Below are 19,952 nucleotides of genomic sequence, written 5' to 3'. Positions count from 1 at the left end.
GCTGTTCTGTAGCTTGATCACTATGGTGTCCTGTAGCTTGATCACTATGGTGTTCTGTAGCTTGATCAGTATGGTGTTCTGTAGCTTGATCACTATCACTGCAGCTTGATCACTATGGTGTTCTGTAGCTTGATCACTATGATCACTATGATGTTCTGTAGCTTGATCACTATGGTGTCCTGTAGCTTGATCACTATGATGTTCTGTAGCTTGATCACTATGATGTTCTGTAGCTTGATCACTCTGGTGTCCTGTAGCTTGATCACTATGGTGTCCTGTAGCTTGATCACTATGATGTTCTGTAGCTTGATCACTATGATGTTCTGTAGCTTGATCACTATGGTGTCCTGTAGCTTGATCACTATGGTGTCCTGTAGCATGATCACTATGGTGTTCTGTAGCTTGATCACTATGGTGTCCTGTAGCATGATCACTATGGTGTTCCTCTAGCTTGATCACTATGATGTTCTGTAGCTAGATCACTATGGTGTCCTGTAGCTTGATCATTGTGGTGTTCTGTTGCTTGATCACTATGGTGTCCTGTAGCTTAATCATTATGGTGTTCTGTAGCTTGATCACTATGATGTTCCGTAGCTTGATCACTATGGTGTTCAGTAGCTTGATCACTATGATGTTCTGTAGCTTGATCACTATGGTGTTCAGTAGCTTGATCACTATGGTGTTCCGTAGCTTGATCACTATGGTGTTCTGTAGCTTGATCACTATGATGTTCTGTAGCTTGATCACTATGGTGTTCTGTAGCTTGATCACTATGGTGTTCTGTAGCTTGATCACTATGGTGTCCTATAGCTTGATCACTATGATGTTCTGTAGCTTGATCACTATGATGTTCCGTAGCTTGATCACTATGGTGTTCAGTAGCTTGATCATTATGGTGTTCCCTAGCTTGATCACTATGATGTTCTGTAGCTTGATCACTATGATGTTCTGTAGCTTGATCACTATGATGTTCTGTAGCTTGATCAATATGATGTTCAGTAGCTTGATCACTATGATGTTCTGTAGCTTGATCACTATGATGTTCTGTAGCTTGATCACTATGATGTTCTGTAGCTTGATCACTATGATGTTCTGTAGCTTGATCACTATGATGTTCAGTAGCTTGATCACTATGATGTTCTGTAGCTTGATCACTATGATGTTCTGTAGCTTGATCACTATGATGTTCTGTAGCTTGATCACTATGATGTTCAGTAGCTTGATCACTATGATGTTCTGTAGCTTGATCACTATGATGTTCTGTAGCTTGATCACTATGATGTTCTGTAGCTTGATCACTATGATGTTCTGTAGCTTGATCACTATGGTGTCCTGTAGCTTGATCACTATGATGTTCTGTAGCTTGATCACTATGATGTTCTGTAGCTTGATCACTATGGTGTTCTGTAGCTTGATCACTATGATGTTCTGTAGCTTGATCACTATGGTGTCCTGTAGCTTGATCATTAGGGTGTTATGTAGCTTGATCACTATGGTGTCCTGTAGCTTGATCATTATGGTGTTCTGTTGCTTGATCACTATGGTGTCCTGTAGCTTGATCACTATGGTGTTCTGTAGCTTGATCACTATGGTGTTCTGTAGCTTGATCACTATGGTGTCCTGTAGCTTGATCACTATGGTGTTCTGTAGCTTGATCACTATGGTGTCCTGTAGCTTGATCACTATGATCCGTAGCTTGATCACTATGGTGTTCTGTAGTTTGATCACTATGGTGTTCTGTAGCTTGACCACTATGGTGTCCTGTAGCTTGATCACTATCACTATGGTGTTCTGTAGCTTGATCACTATGTGTTCTGTGTCCTGTAGTTTGATCACTATGGTGTTCTGTAGCTTGATCACTATGGTGTTCTGTAGCTTGATCACTATGATGTTCTGTAGCTTGATCACTATGGTGTTCTGTAGCTTGATCACTATGATGTTCTGTAGCTTGATCACTATGGTGTTCTGTAGCTTGATCACTATGATGTTCTGTAGCTTGATCACTATGGTGTTCTGTAGCTTGATCACTATGGTGTCCTGTAGCTTGATCACTATGGTGTTCTGTAGCTTGATCACTATGATCTGTAGCTTGATCACTATGGTGTTCTGTAGCTTGATCACTATGATGTTCTGTAGCTTGATCACTATGATGTTCTGTAGCTTGATCACTATGATGTTCTGTAGCTTGATCACTATGATGTTCTGTAGCTTGATCACTATGATGTTCTGTAGCTTGATCACTATGATGTTCTGTAGCTTGATCACTATGATGTTCTGTAGCTTGATCACTATGATGTTCTGTAGCTTGATCACTATGGTGTCCTGTAGCTTGATCACTATGATGTTCTGTAGCTTGATCACTATGGTGTTCTGTAGCTTGATCACTATGATGTTCCGTAGCTTGATCACTATGATGTTCTGTAGCTTGATCACTATGGTGTTCTGTAGCTTGATCACTATGATGTTCTGTAGCTTGATCACTATGATGTTCTGTAGCTTGATCACTATGATGTTCTGTAGCTTGATCACTATGGTGTTCTGTAGCTTGATCACTATGATGTTCTGTAGCTTGATCCCTATGGCGTTCTGTAGCTTGATCACTATGGTGTTCTGTAGCTTGATCACTATGGTGTTCTGTAGCTTGATCACTATGGTGTTCTGTAGCTTGATCACTATGATGTTCTGTAGCTTGATCACTATGATGTTCTGTAGCTTGATCACTATGGTGTTCTGTAGCTTGATCACTATGGTGTTCTGTAGCTTGATCACTATGGTGTTCTGTAGCTTGATCACTATGGTGTTCTGTAGCTTGATCACTATGGTGTTCTGTAGCTTGATCACTATGGTGTTCACTGTATGGTGTTCTGTAGCTTGATCACTATGGTGTTCTGTAGCTTGATCACTATCAGCTTGATCACTATGGTGTCCTGTAGCTTGATCACTATGGTGTTCCTGTAGCTTGATCACTAGCTTGATCACTATGTGTCCTGTAGCTTGATCACTATGGTGTTCTGTAGTTCGATCACTATGATGTTCCGTAGCTTGATCACTATGATGTCCTGTAGCTTGATCACTATGGTGTCCTGTAGCTTGATCACTATGATGCTCCGTAGCTTGATCACTATGGTGTTCTGTAGCTTGATCACTATGATGTTCTGTAGCTTGATCACTATGATGTCCTGTAGCTTGATCACTATGATGCTCCGTAGCTTGATCACTATGGTGTTCTGTAGCTTCATCACTATGATGTTCCGTAGCTTGATCACAATGATGTTCCGTAGCTTGATCACTATGATGTTCTGTAGCTTGATCACTATGATGTTCTGTAGCTTGATCACTATGGTGTCCTGTAGCTTGATCACTATGGTGTTCTGTAGCTTGATCACTATGATGTTCTGTAGCTTGATCACTATGGTGTTCTGTAGCTTGATCACTATGGTGTTCTGTAGCTTGATCACTATGATGTTCTGTAGCTTGATCACTATGGTGTTCTGTAGCTTGATCACTATGGTGTTCTGTAGCTTGATCACTATGATGTTCTGTAGCTTGATCACTATGATGTTCCATAGCTTGATCACTATGGTGTCCTGTAGCTTGATCACTATGGTGTCCTGTAGCTTGATCACTATGGTGTCCTGTAGCTTGATCACTATGGTGTCCTGTAGCTTGATCACTATGATGTTCTGTAGCTTGATCACTATGGTGTCCTGTAGCTTGATCACTATGGTGTCCTGTAGCTTGATCACTATGGTGTTCTGTAGCTTGATCACTATGGTGTTCTGTAGCTTGATCACTATGGTGTTCTGTAGCTTGATCACTATGGTGTTCTGTAGCTTGATCACTATGGTGTCCTGTAGCTTGATCACTATGATGTTCTGTAGCTTGATCACTATGGTGTTCTGTAGCTTGATCACTATGGTGTTCTGTAGCTTGATCACTATGATGTTCTGTAGCTTGATCACTATGATGTTCTGTAGCTTGATCACTATGATGTTCTGTAGCTTGATCACTATGATGTTCTGTAGCTTGATCACTATGATGTTCTGTAGCTTGATCACTATGATGTTCTGTAGCTTGATCACTATGATGTTCTGTAGCTTGATCACTATGATGTTCTGTAGCTTGATCACTATGATGTTCTGTAGCTTGATCACTATGGTGTTCTGTAGCTTGATCACTATGATGTTCCGTAGCTTGATCACTATGGTGTTCTGTAGCTTGATCACTATGATGTTCCGTAGCTTGATCACTATGGTGTTCTGTAGCTTGATCAATGTGGTGTCCTGTAGCTTGATCACTATGGTGTCCTGTAGCTTGATCACTATGATGCTCCGTAGCTTGATCACTATGGTGTTCTGCAGCTTGGTCACTATGATGTTCTGTAGCTTGATCACTATGGTGTTCTGTAGATTAATCACTAAGGTGTCCTGTAGCTTGATCACTATGATGTTCCATAGCTTGATCACTATGATGTTCCATAGCTTGATCACTATGATGTTCTGTAGCTTGATCACTATGATGTTCCATAGCTTGATCACTATGATGTCCTGTAGCTTGATGACTATGATGCTCCGTAGCTTGATCACTATGCTGTTCTGTAGCTTGATCACAATGATGTTCCGTAGCTTGATCACTATGGTGTCCTGTAGCTTGATCACTATGATGTTCTGTAGCTTGATCACCATGATGTTCTGTAGCTTGATCACTATGGTGTCCTGTAGCTTGATCACTATGGTGTTCTGTAGCTTGATCACTATGGTGTTCCGTAGCTTGATCACTATGATGTTCCGTAGCTTGATCACCATGATGTTCAGTAGCTTGATCACTATGATGTCCTGTAGCTTGATCACTATGGTGTCCTGTAGCTTGATCACTATGGTGTTCCGTAGCTTGATCACTATGATGTTCCGTAGCTTGATCACCATGATGTTCTGTAGCTTGATCACTATGGTGTCCTGTAGCTTGATCACTATGGTGTTCTGTAGCTTGATCACTATGGTGTTCTGTAGCTTGATCACTATGGTGTTCTGTAGCTTGATCACTATGGTGTTCTGTAGCTTGATCACTATGATGTTCTGTAGCTTGATCACTATGGTGTCCTGTAGCTTGATCACTATGATGTTCTGTAGCTTGATCACTATGGTGTTCTGTAGCTTGATCACTATGGTGTTCTGTAGCTTGATCACTATGGTGTTCTGTAGCTTGATCACTATGGTGTTCTGTAGCTTGATCACTATGATGTTCTGTAGCTTGATCACTATGGTGTTCTGTAGCTTGATCACTATGGTGTTCTGTAGCTTGATCACTATGGTGTTCTGTAGCTTGATCACTATGATGTTCTGTAGCTTGATCACTATGGTGTTCTGTAGCTTGATCACTATGGTGTCCTGTAGCTTGATCACTATAATGTTCTGTAGCTTGATCACTATTGTGTTCTGTAGCTTGATCAATGTGGTGTCCTGTAGCTTGATCACTATGGTGTCCAGTAGCTTGAACACTATGGTGTTCTGTAGTTTGATCACCATGATGATCTGTAGCTTGATCACTATGGTGTTCTGTAGCTTGATCACTATGATGTTCTGTAGCTTGATCACTATGATGTTCTGTAGCTTGATCACTATGATGTTCTGTAGCTTGATCACTATGGTGTTCTGTAGCTTGATCACTATGATGTTCTGTAGCTTGATCACTATGATGTTCTGTAGCTTGATCACTATGGTGTTCTGTAGCTTGATCACTATGGTGTTCTGTAGCTTGATCACTATGGTGTTCTGTAGCTTGATCACTATGATCACTATGTTCTGTAGCTTGATCACTATGGTGTTCTGTAGCTTGATCACTATGCTTGATCACTATGTTCTGTAGCTTGATCACTATGATGTTCTGCAGCTTGATCACTATGGTGTTCTGTAGCTTGATCACTATGGTGTCCTGTAGCTTGATCACTATGATGTTCTGTAGCTTGATCACTATGGTGTCCTGTAGCTTGATCACTATGGTGTTCTGTAGCTTGATCACTATGATGTTCCGTAGCTTGATCACTATGGTGTTCTGTAGCTTGATCACTATGGTGTTCTGTAGCTTGATCACTATGGTGTTCTGTAGCTTGATCACTATGATGTTCTGTAGCTTGATCACTATGGTGTTCTGTAGCTTGATCACTATGATGTTCTGTAGCTTGATCACTATGGTGTTCTGTAGCTTGATCACTATGATGTTCTGTAGCTTGATCACTATGGTGTTCTGTAGCTTGATCACTATGGTGTTCCGTAGCTTGATCACTATGATGTTCTGTAGCTTGATCACTATGGTGTTCAGTAGCTTGATCACTATGGTGTTCTGTAGCTTGATCATTATGGTGTTCCGTAGCTTGATCACTATGGTGTTCTGTAGCTTGATCACTATGGTGTTCTGTAGCTTGATCACTATGATGTTCCACAGCTTGATCACTATGGTGTTCAGTAGCTTGATCACTATGATGTTCCGTAGCTTGATCACTATGGTGTTCAGTAGCTTGATCACTATGATGTTCTGTAGCTTGATCACTATGGTGTTCAGTAGCTTGATCACTATGGTGTTCCGTAGCTTGATCACTATGGTGTTCCGTAGCTTGATCACTATGGTGTTCAGTAGCTTGTTCACTATGATGTTCTGTAGCTTGATCACTATGATGTTCCGTAGCTTGATCACTATGATGTTCAGTAGCTTGATCACTATGATGTTCTGTTGCTTGATCACTATGATGTTCCTGTAGCTTGATCACTATGATGTTCCTGTAGCTTGATCACTATGGTGTTCAGTAGCTTGTTCACTATGATGTTCTGTAGCTTTATCACTATGATGTTCTGTAGCTTGATCACTATGATGTTCAGTAGCTTGATCACTATGGTGTTCTGTAGCTTGATCACTATGGTGTTCTGTAGCTTGATCACTATGGTGTTCTGTAGCTTGATCACTATGGTGTTCTGTAGCTTGATCACTATGATGTTCTGTAGCTTGATCACTATGATGTTCTGTAGCTTGATCACTATGGTGTTCTGTAGCTTGATCACTATGATGTTCTGTAGCTTGATCACTATGATGTTCTGTAGCTTGATCACTATGGTGTCCTGTAGCTTGATCACTATGGTGTTCTGTAGCTTGATCACTATGGTGTTCTGTAGCTTGATCACTATGATGTTCTGTAGCTTGATCACTATGGTGTTCTGTAGCTTGATCACTATGATGTTCTGTAGCTTGATCACTATGGTGTCCTGTAGCTTGATCACTATGGTGTTCTGTAGCTTGATCACTATGGTGTCCTGTAGCTTGATCACTATGATGTTCTGTAGCTTGATCACTATGATGTTCCATAGCTTGATCACTATGATGTTCTGTAGCTTGATCAATATGGTGTTCTGTAGCTTGATCACTATGGTGTTCCGTAGCTTGATCACTATGATGTTCTGTTGCTTGATCACTATGGTGTCCTGTAGCTTGATCACTATGGTGTCCCGTACCTTGATCACTATGATGTTCTGTAGCTTGATCACTATGGTGTTCTGTAGCTTGATCACTATGATGTTCTGTAGCTTGATCACTATGATGTTCTGTAGCTTGATCACTATGGTGTCCTGTAGCTTGATCACTATGGTGTCCTGTAGCTTGATCACTATGATGTTCTGTAGCTTGATCACTATGATGTTCTGTAGCTTGATCACTATGGTGTCCTGTAGCTTGATCACTATGATGTTCTGTAGCTTGATCACTATGGTGTCCTGTAGCTTGATCACTATGATGTTCTGTAGCTTGATCACTATGATGTTCTGTAGCTTGATCACTATGATGTTCCGTAGCTTGATCACTATGGTGTTCTGTAGCTTGATCACTATGGTGTTCTGTAGCTTGATCACTATGGTGTTCTGTAGCTTGATCACTATGGTGTTCTGTAGCTTGATCACTATGATGTTCTGTAGCTTGATCACTATGGTGTTCTGTAGCTTGATCACTATGATGTTCTGTAGCTTGATCACTATGATGTTCTGTAGCTTGATCACTATGGTGTTCTGTAGCTTGATCACTATGATGTTCTGTAGCTTGATCACTATGGTGTCCTGTAGCTTGATCACTATGATGTTCTGTAGCTTGATCACTATGATGTTCTGTAGCTTGATCACTATGGTGTCCTGTAGCTTGATCACTATGATGTTCTGTAGCTTGATCACTATGGTGTCCTGTAGCTTGATCACTATGATGTTCTGTAGCTTGATCACTATGGTGTTCCGTAGCTTGATCACTATGGTGTCCTCTAGCTTGATCACATGTTCTGTGTAGCTTGATCACTATGATGTTCCGTAGCTTGATCACTATGGTGTTCTGTAGCTTGATCACTATGGTGTTCTGTAGCTTGATCACTATGATGTTCTGTAGCTTGATCACTATGATGTTCTGTAGCTTGATCACTATGGTGTTCTGTAGCTTGATCACTATGATGTTCCATAGCTTGATCACTATGGTGTTCAGTAGCTTGATCACTATGATGTTCTGTAGCTTGATCACTATGGTGTCCTGTAGCTTGATCACTATGATGTTCCATAGCTTGATCTCTATGATGTTCTGTAGCTTGATCACTATGATGTTCCATAGCTTGATCACTATGATGTTCCATAGCTTGATCACTATGGTGTTCAGTAGCTTGATCACTATGGTGTTCCGTAGCTTGATCACTATGGTGTTCCGTAGCTTGATCACTATGATGTTCTGTAGCTTGATCACTATGGTGTCCTGTAGCTTGATCACTATGATGTTCCGTAGCTTGATCACTGCGGTGTTCAGTAGCTTGATCACTATTGTGTTCTGTACCTTGATCATTATGGTGTTCAGTAGCTTGATCACTATGGTGTTCCGTAGCTTGATCACTACGGTGTTCAGTAGCTTGATCACTATGATGTTCTGTAGCTTGATCACTATGGTGTTCAGTAGCTTGATCACTATGGTGTTCCGTAGCTTGATCACTATGGTGTTCTGTAGCTTGATCACTATGGTGTTCTGTAGCTTGATCACTATGATGTTCTGTAGCTTGATCACTATGGTGTCCTGTAGCTTGATCACTATGGTGTTCTGTAGCTTGATCACTATGGTGTCCTGTAGCTTGATCACTATGTTCTCTAGCTTGATCACCTGTAGCTTGATCACTATGATGTTCTGTAGCTTGATCACTATGATGTTCTGTAGCTTGATCACTATGGTGTTCTGTAGCTTGATCACTATGATGTTCCGTAGCTTGATCACTATGGTGTTCCGTAGCTTGATCACTATGATGTTCTGTAGCTTGATCACTATGATGTTCTGTAGCTTGATCACTATGATGTTCTGTAGCTTGATCACTATGATGTTCCGTAGCTTGATCACTATGGTGTTCAGTAGCTTGATCATTATGGTGTTCCCTAGCTTGATCACTATGATGTTCTGTAGCTTGATCACTATGATGTTCTGTAGCTTGATCACTATGATGTTCCGTAGCTTGATCACTATGGTGTTCAGTAGCTTGATCACTATGCTTGATCACTATGTTCCTGTAGCTTGATCACTATGGTGTCCTGTAGCTTGATCACTATGATGTTCTGTAGCTTGATCACTATGGTGTTCAGTAGCTTGATCACTATGGTGTTCTGTAGCTTGATCACTATGATGTTCAGTAGCTTGATCACTATGGTGTCCTGTAGCATGATCACTATGGTGTTCTGTAGCTTGATCACTATGGTGTCCTGTAGCATGATCATTATGGTGTTCTGTAGCTTGATCACTATGATGTTCTGTAGCTTGATCACTATGATGTCCTGTAGCTTGATCACTATGGTGTCCTGTAGCTTAATCACTATGATGTTCTATAGCTTGATCACTCTGGTGTTCTGTAGCTTGATCACTATGATCACTATGATGTTCTGTAGCTTGATCACTATGCTTGTGTGTCCTGTAGCTTGATCACTATGATGTTCCTGTAGCTTGATCACTATGGTGTCCTGTAGCTTGATCACTTGTAGCTTGATCACTATGGTGTTCTGTAGCTTGATCACTATGGTGTCCTGTAGCTTGATCACTATGGTGTTCTGTAGCTTGATCACTATGGTGTCCTGTAGCTTGATCACTATGGTGTTCTGTAGCTTGATCACTATGGTGTCCTGTAGCTTGATCACTATGGTGTCCTGTAGCTTGATCACTATGGTGTTCTGTAGCTTGATCACTATGGTGTCCTGTAGCTTGATCTACTAGCTTGATCACTAAGGTGTCCTGTAGCTTGATCACTATGGTGTCCTGTAGCTTGATCACTATGGTGTCCTGTAGCTTGATCACTATGATGTCCTGTAGCTTGATCACTATGGTGTCCTGTAGCTTGATCACTATGGTGTCCTGTAGCTTGATCACTATGGTGTCCTGTAGCTTGATCACTATGATGTTCTGTAGCTTGATCACTATGATGTCCTGTAGCTTGATCACTATGGTGTCCTGTAGCTTGATCACTATGATGTTCCATAGCTTGATCACTATGGTGTTCCGTAGCTTGATCACTATGATGTTCCGTAGCTTGATCACTATGATGTTCCGTAGCTTGATCACTATGATGTTCTGTAGCTTGATCACTATGATATTCCATAGCTTGATCACTATGATGTTCCGTAGCTTGATCACTATGATGTTCCGTAGCTTGATCACTATGATGTTCCGTAGCTTGATCACTATGATGTTCTGTAGCTTGATCACTATGATGTTCTGTAGCTTGATCACTATGATGTTCCGTAGCTTGATCACTATGATGTTCCGTAGCTTGATCACTATGATGTTCCGTAGCTTGATCACTATGATGTTCCGTAGCTTGATCACTATGATGTTCCGTAGCTTGATCACTATGGTGTCCTGTAGCTTGATCACTATGGTGTCCTGTAGCTTGATCACTATGGTGTCCTGTAGCTTGATCACTATGGTGTTCTGTAGCTTGATCACTATGGTGTCCTGTAGCTTGATCACTATGGTGTTCTGTAGCTTGATCACTATGGTGTTCTGTAGCTTGTTCACTATGGTGTTCTGTACCTTGATCACTATGGTGTTCTGTAGCTTGATCACTATGGTGTCCTGTAGCTTGATCACTATGGTGTCCTGTAGCTTGATCACTATGGTGTTCTGTAGCTTGATCACTATGGTGTTCTGTAGCTTGATCACTATGGTGTCCTGTAGCTTGATCACTATGGTGTCCTGTAGCTTGATCACTATGGTGTCCTGTAGCTTGATCACTATGGTGTCCTGTAGCTTGATCACTATGGTGTCCTGTAGCTTGATCACTATGGTGTCCTGTAGCTTGATCACTGTGGTGTTCTGTAGCTTGATCACTGTGGTGTTCTGTAGCTTGTTCACTATAGTGTCCTGTAGCTTGATCACTATGGTGTTCCGTAGCTTGATCGCTAGCGCACTCAGCTCACACACTGAGGTTCGGAGTTCGAATCCTCGGTACGGCTGGAAAACATCTGAACGTGTTTTCTTAAGACACCTGATGTCCCTGTTCACGCATCAGTAAAGTGGGTACCTGCGTGTTAGTTGACTAGTGTTGGTCGCATCCTGGGTGTTATTGGACTGGTGTGGGTCACATCCTGGGTGTTAGTCGACTGGTGTGGGTCGCATCCTGGGTGTTAGTGGACTGGCGTTGGTCACATCCTGGGTGTTAGTGGACTCGTGTGGGTCACATCCTGGGTGATAATGGACTGGTGTGGATCACATCCTGGGTGTTAGTGGACTGGTGTGGATCACATCCTGGGTGTTAGTGGACTGGTGTGGATCACATCCTGGGTGTTAGTAGACTGGTGTGGATCGCATCCTGGGTGTTAATGGACTGGTGTGGGTCACATCCTGGGTGTTAGTGGACTGGTGTGGGTCACATCCTGGGGCAAAACTGACCTAATTTGCGGGAAATGCTCAGCATAACAAGCAACTTTCTATATAGTAGTATGTTACTGATGTCAACTATGATCTGTATACCTTGTACATGTACTGGTAGTAATTAATGATATTATTATTATTATTATTTTTATTATTATTATTATTATTATTATTATTATTATTATTATTATTGCAAACAAACCTCTGTATGGATGGGGCTCGAACTCGACACGTGAGTGGTAAAATTCCAGGTCAGTGCCGACTTGATCACGCTGTCTTGTGATTCATCTATAAAACCTTGCATTTGTGGTCACAGTGGGGGCCAATGCTAACCTTCTTTTGGATGTATCTTTTTGTAGCCAGCTGGCCCAGTGGCTTACACACTGGCCTGGAGTTTAAGAAAAATCTTGTTACAGCTACTGATAATGTTGTTACTGTTGCTTCTAATACTGTTATATTGCTGCTACTACCACTGTGACTACTTTTATTATTCCTGCTATTAATACCACTGCAGCATCTTCTGCTATTGCTGCTACTATAGCTACTCTTTCTATTGTTACTGTTACTACAGCAGGTATTGTTACTATTGCTGCAGCTATTGTTATTATCGCAGGTACTACTGCTGCAGCTATTGTTATTATGGCAGGTACTACTGCTGCAGCTATTGTTATTATGGTAGGTACTACTGCTGCAGTTATTGTTATTATGGCAGGTACTACTGCTGCAGCTATTGTTATTATGGCAGGTACTACTGCTGCAGTTATTGTTATTATGGCAGGTACTACTGCTGCAGTTATTGTTATTATGGCAGGTACTACTGCTGCAGCTATTGTTATTATGGCAGGTACTACTGCTGCAGTTATTGTTATTATGGCAGGTACTACTGCTGCAGTTATTGTTATTATGGCAGGTACTACTGCTGCAGCTATTGTTATTATGGCAGGTACTACTGCTGCAGTTATTGTTATTATGGCAGGTACTACTGCTGCAGTTATTGTTATTATGGCAGGTACTACTGCTGCAGCTATTGTTATTATGGTAGGTACTACTGCTGCAGTTATTGTTATTATGGCAGGTACTACTGCTGCTGCTATTGTTATTATGGTAGGTACTACTGCTGCTACTATTGTCATTATGGTAGGTACTACTGCTGCTATTATTGTTATTATGGTAGTTACTATTGCTGCTACTATTGTTATTATGGTAGGTACTACTGCTGCTACTATTGTTATTATGGTAGGTACTACTGCTGCTACTATTGTTATTATGGTAGGTACTACTGCTGCTACTATTGTTATTATGGCAGGTACTACTGCCGCTATTATTGTTATTATGGTAGGTACTACTGCTGCTACTATTGTTATTATGGTAGGTACTACTACTGCCGCTATTGTTATTATGGTAGGTACTACTGTTGCTACTATTGTTATTATGGTAGGTACTACTGTTGCTACTATTGTTATTATGGTAGGTACTACTGTTGCTACTATTGTTATTATGGTAGGTACTACTGCTGCTACTATTGTTATTATAGTAGGTACTACTGCTGCTACTATTATTATGGCAGGTACTACTGCTCCTACTATTGTTATTATGGCAGGTACTACTGCTGCTACTATTGTTATTATGGCAGGTATTACTGCTGCTACTATTGTTATGGCAGGTACTACTGCTGCTGCTATTGTTATTATGGCAGGTACTACTGCTACTACTATTGTTATTATGGCAGGTACTACTGCTGCAGTTATTGTTATTATGGTAGGTACTACTGTTGCTACTATTGTTATTATGGTAGGTACTACTGTTGCTACTATTGTTATTATGGTAGGTACTACTGCTTCTACTATTGTTATTATGGCAGGTACTACTGCTGCTGCTATTGTTGTTATGGCAGGTACTACTGCTGCTGCTATTGTTATTATGGTAGGTACTACTGCTGCTACTATTGTTATTATGGCAGGTACTACTGCTGCTACTATTGTTGTTATGGCAGGTACTACTGCTGCTGCTATTGTTATTATGGTAGGTACTACTGCTGCTACTATTGTTATTATGGCAGTTACTACTGCTGCTACTATTGTTATTATGGTAGGTACTACTGCTGCTACTATTGTTATTATGGCAGGTACTACTGCTGCAGTTATTGTTATTATGGTAGGTACTACTGCTGCTACTATTGTTATTATGGCAGGTACTACTGCTGCTGCTATTGTTTTTATGGTAGGTACTACTGCTTCTACTATTGTTATTATGGCAGGTACTACTGCTGCTACTATTGTTATTATGGCAGGTACTACTGCTGCTGCTATTGATATTATGGCAGGTACTACTGCTGCAGCTATTGTTATTATGGTAGGTACTACTGCTGCAGTTATTGTTATTATGGCAGGTACTACTGCTGCTACTATTGTTATTATGGCAGTTATTATGGCAGGTACTACTGCTGCAGCTATTGTTATTATGGTAGGTACTACTGCTGCTACTATTGTTATTATGGCAGGTACTACTGCTGCCGCTATTGTTATTATGGTAGGTACTACTGCTGCTACTATTGTTATTATGGCAGGTACTACTGCTGCAGCTATTGTTATTATGGTAGGTACTACTGCTGCTACTATTGTTATGGCAGGTACTACTGCTGCTACTATTGTTATTATGGCAGGTACTACTGCTGCAGCTATTGTTATTATGGTAGGTACTACTGCTGCTACTATTGTTATTATGGCAGGTACTACTGCTGCTACTATTGTTATTATGGCAGGTACTACTGCTGCTACTATTGTTATTATAGAAGGTACTACTGCTGCAGCTATTGTTATTATGGTAGGTACTACTGCTGCAGCTATTGTTATTATGGTAGGTACTACTGCTGCTACTATTGTTATTATGGCAGGTACTACTGCTGCTACTATTGTTATTATGGTAGGTACTACTGCTGCAGCTATTATTATTATGGTAGGTACTACTGCTGCTACTATTATTATGGCAGGTACTACTGCTGCTACTATTGTTATTATGGCAGGTACTACTGCTGCAGCTATTGTTATTATTGTAGGTACTACTGCTGCTACTATTGTTATGTCAGGTACTACTACTGCTACTATTGTTGTTATGGCAGGTACTACTGCTGCTACTATTATTATGGTAGGTACTACTGCTGCTACTATTATTATGGTAGGTACTACTGCTGCAGCTATTGTTATGGCAGGTACTACTGCTGCTACTATTGTTATTATGGCAGGTACTACTGCTGCAGCTATTGTTATTATGGTAGGCACTACTGCTGTTGCTATTGTTATTATGGCAGGTACTACTGCTGCAGCTATTGTTATTATGGCAAGTACTACTGCTGCAGCTACTGTTGCTATGGTAGGTACTACTGCTGCTACTATTGTTATTATGGCAGGTACTACTGCTGCAGCTATTGTTATTATGGCAGGTACTACTGCTGCTGCTATTATTATGGCAGGTACTACTGCTGCAGTTATTGTTATTATGGCGGGTACTACTCCTGCCACTATTGTTATTATGGCAGGTACTACTGCTACTGCTATTGTTATTATGGCAGGTACTACTGCTGCTACTATTGTTATTATGGTAGGTATTACTGCTGCTGCTATTGTTATTATGGTAGGTATTACTGCTGCTGCTATTGTTATTATGGTAGGTATTATTGGTGCTGCTATTGTTATTATGGCAGGTACTACTGCTGCTGCTATTGTTATTATGGCAGGTACTTCTGCTGCTGCTATTGTTATTATGGTAGGTATTACTGCTGCTGCTATTGTTATTGTGGCAGGTACTACTGCTGCTGCTATTGTCATTATGGCAGGTACTACTGCTGCTGCTATTATTATGGTAGGTACTACTGCTGCTACTATTGTTATTATGGTAGGTACTACTGCTGCTACTATTGTTATTATGGCAGGTACTACTGCTGCAACTATTGTTATTATGGCAGATACTACTGCTGTAGCTATTGTTATTATGGCAGGTACTGCTGCTGCAACTATTGTTATTATGGCAGGTACTACTTCTGCAGTTATTATTATGGCAGGTACTACTGCTGCTACTATTGTTATTATGGCAGGTACTACTGCTGCTACTATTGTTATTATGGCAGGTACTACTGCTGCTACTATTGTTATTATGGTAGGTACTACTGCTGCTACTATTGTTATTATGGCAGGTACTACTGCTGCTACTATTGTTATTATGGCAGGTACTACTGCTGCTACTATTGTTATTATGGCAGGTACTACTGCTGCTGCTATTGTTATTATGGTAAGTACTACTGCTGCTTCTATTGTTATTATTGCAGGTACTACTGCTGCTACTATTGTTATTATGGCAGGTACTACTGCTGCAGCTATTGTTATTATGGCAGGTACTACTGCTGCTGCTATTGTTATTATGGCAGGTACTACTGCTGCATTAATTGTTATTATGGCGGGTACTACTCCTGCCACTATTGTTATTATGGCAGGTACTACTGCTACTGCTATTGTTAGTATGGCAGGTACTACTGCTGCTGCTATTGTTATTATGGCAGGTACTACTGCTGCTACTATTGTTATTATGGTAGGTATTACTGCTGCTGCTATTGTTATTATGGTAGGTATTACTGCTGCTGCTATTGTTATTATGGTAGGTATTACTGCTGCTGCTATTGTTATTATGGCAGGTACTACTGCTGCTGCTATTGTTATTATGGCAGGTACTACTGCTGCTGCTATTGTTATTATGGCAGGTACTTCTGCTGCTGCTATTGTTATTATGGTAGGTACTACTGCTGCTGCTATTGTTATTGTGGCAGGTACTACTGCTGCTGCTATTGTTATTATTGCAGGTACTACTGCTGCATCTATTGTTATTATGGTAGGTACTACTGCTGCCACTATTGTTATTTTGGCAGGTACTACTGCTGCTACTATTGTTATGGCAGGTACTACTGCTGCTGCTATTGTTGTTATGGCAGGTACTACTGCCGCTGCTATTGTTATTATGGTATGTACTACTGCTGCTACTATTGTTATTATGGCAGGTACTACTGCTGCTACTATTGTTGTTATGGCAGGTACTACTGCTGCTGCTATTGTTATTATGGTAAGTACTACTGCTGCTACTATTGTTATTATGGCAGGTACTACTGCTACTACTATTGTTATTATGGTAGGTACTACTGCTGCTACTATTGTTATTATGGCAGGTACTACTGCTGCAGTTATTGTTATTATGGTAGGTACTACTGCTGCTACTATTGTTATTATGGCAGGTACTACTGCTGCAGTTATTGTTATTATGGTAGGTACTACTGCTGCTACTATTGTTATTATGGCAGGTACTACTGCTGCTGCTATTGTTTTTATGGTAGGTACTACTGCTGCTACTATTGTTATTATGGCAGGTACTACTGCTGCTACTATTGTTATTATGGCAGGTACTACTGCTGCTGCTATTGTTATTATGGCAGGTACTACTGCTGCAGCTATTGTTATTATGGTAGGTACTACTGCTGCAGTTATTGTTATTATGGCAGGTACTGCTGCTGCTACTATTGTTATTATGGCAGGTACTACTGCTGCAGCTATTGTTATTATGGTAGGTACTACTGCTGCTACTATTGTTATTATGGCAGGTACTACTGCTGCCGCTATTGTTATTATGGTAGGTACTACTGCTGCTACTATTGTTATTATGGCAGGTACTACTGCTGCAGCTATTGTTATTATGGCAGGTACTACTGCTGCTACTATTGTTATGGCAGGTACTACTGCTGCTACTATTGTTATTATTGCAGGTACTACTGCTGCAGCTATTGTTATTATGGTAGGTACTACTGCTGCTACTATTGTTATTATGGGAGGTACTACTGCTGCAGCTATTGTTATTATGGTAGGTACTACTGCTGCTACTATTGTTATGGCAGGTACTACTGCTGCTACTATTGTTATTATGGCAGGTACTACTGCTGCAGCTATTGTTATTATGGTAGGTACTACTGCTGCTACTATTGTTATTATGGCAGGTACTACTGCTGCTACTATTGTTATTATGGCAGGTACTACTGCTGCTCCTATTGTTATTATGGCAGGTACTACTGCTGCAGCTATTGTTATTATGGTAGGTACTACTGCTGCAGCTATTGATATTATGGTAGGTACTACTGCTGCTACTGTTGTTATGGCAGGTACTACTGCTGCTACTATTGTTATTATGGCAGTTACTACTGCTGCAGCTATTGTTATTATGATAGGCACTACTGCTGTTACTATTGTTATTATGGCATGTACTACTGCTGCAGCTATTGTTATTATGGCAAGTACTACTGCTGCAGCTACTGTTGCTATGGTAGGTACTACTGCTGCTACTATTGTTATTATGGCAGGTACTACTGCTGCAGCTATTGTTATTATGGCAGGTACTACTGCTGCTGCTATTGTTATTATGGCAGGTACTACTGCTGCAGTTATTGTTATTATGGCGGGTACTACTCCTGCCACTATTGTTATTATGGCAGGTACTACTGCTACTGCTGTTGTTAGTATGGCAAGTACTACTGCTGCTGCTATTGTTATTATGGCAGGTACTACTGCTGCTACTATTGTTATTATGGTAGGTATTACTGCTGCTGCTATTGTTATTATGGTAGGTATTACTGCTGCTGCTATTGTTATTATTGTAGGTATTACTGCTGCTGCTATTGTTATTATGGCAGGTGCTACTGCTGCTGCTATTGTTATTATGGCAGGTACTACTTCTGCTGCTATTGTTATTATGGCAGGTACTTCTGCTGCTGCTATTGTTATTATGGTAGGTACTACTGCTGCTGTTATTGTTATTGTGGCAGGTACTACTGCTGCTGCTATTGTTATTATGGCAGGTACTACTGCTGCTGCTATTATGGTAGGTACTACTGCTGCTACTATTGTTATTATGGTAGGTACTACTGCTGCTACTATTGTTATTGTGGCAGGTACTACTGCTGCAGCTATTGTTATTATGGCAGATACTACTGCTGCAGCTATTGTTGTTATGGCAGGTACTGCTGCTGCAACTATTGTTATTATGGTAGGTACTACTTCTGCAGTTATTATGGCAGGTACTACTGCTGCAGCTATTGTTATTATGGCAGGTACTACTGCTGCTGCTATTGTTATTATGGTAGGTACTACTGCTGCTTCTATTGTTATTATTGCAGGTACTACTGCTGCTGCTATTGTTATTATGGCAGGTACTACTGCTGCTGCTATTGTTATTATGGTAGGTACTACTGCTGCTGCTATTGTTATTATGGCATGTACTACTGCTGCTGCTATTGTTATTATGGCAGGTACTACTGCTGCAGCTATTGTTAGTATGGTAGGTACTACTGCTGCTACTATTGTTATTATGGCAGGCACTACTGGTGCAGCTATTGTTATTATGGCAGGTACTACTGCTGTAGCTATTATTTGTTACTTTTGGCACTTTTGAATCACCATCTACTGTTATATTTACCACTTCTAATGTTAGTACTACCGTAGTATCTACTCTTCTGCTTCTGTTATGGCACTGTTCCGTAGCAGCCAGTTCTCCCAGTCCTGACCAACCTTATACGAGATCCCGTGTCACTTCACCTCCTGACTGTCACAGTACAGTTAAGAGTGGAAACCAGTCTGGGGATGCCCGGTCTAAATCCCACTCTGGTCGAGAGGATGGCAGTGGTCATGCCGCAGTAGCCCTGACAGCAGGCGACTGTTTGACTCGTATCATGGCTTCAGTGAGCAAAGTTACAGCCTCTACAAAGTATGACGTCACTTTTTCAACTAGCTCGCTCATTCCAGTTAGAACATAAGAACATAAGAACGAAGGAACACTGCAGAAGGCCTACTGGCCCATGCGAGGCAGGTCCAAGTCCCTACCGGCTTAAGCCAATGCACCCAACCTAGTCAGGTCAGGTCACATTGACTCAAGGGAGGAACACGGCAACCGACCCGTTAGCACAAGCTATCAGGTCTAACTCACACCCACCCACATCTACTCATGTATTTATCCAACCTATT

Source organism: Cherax quadricarinatus, chromosome 93 (assembly GCF_038502225.1).
Source record: "Cherax quadricarinatus isolate ZL_2023a chromosome 93, ASM3850222v1, whole genome shotgun sequence".
Classification (NCBI taxonomy): Eukaryota; Metazoa; Arthropoda; class Malacostraca; order Decapoda; family Parastacidae; genus Cherax; species Cherax quadricarinatus.
Note: the sequence above shows the minus strand (reverse complement) of the source record.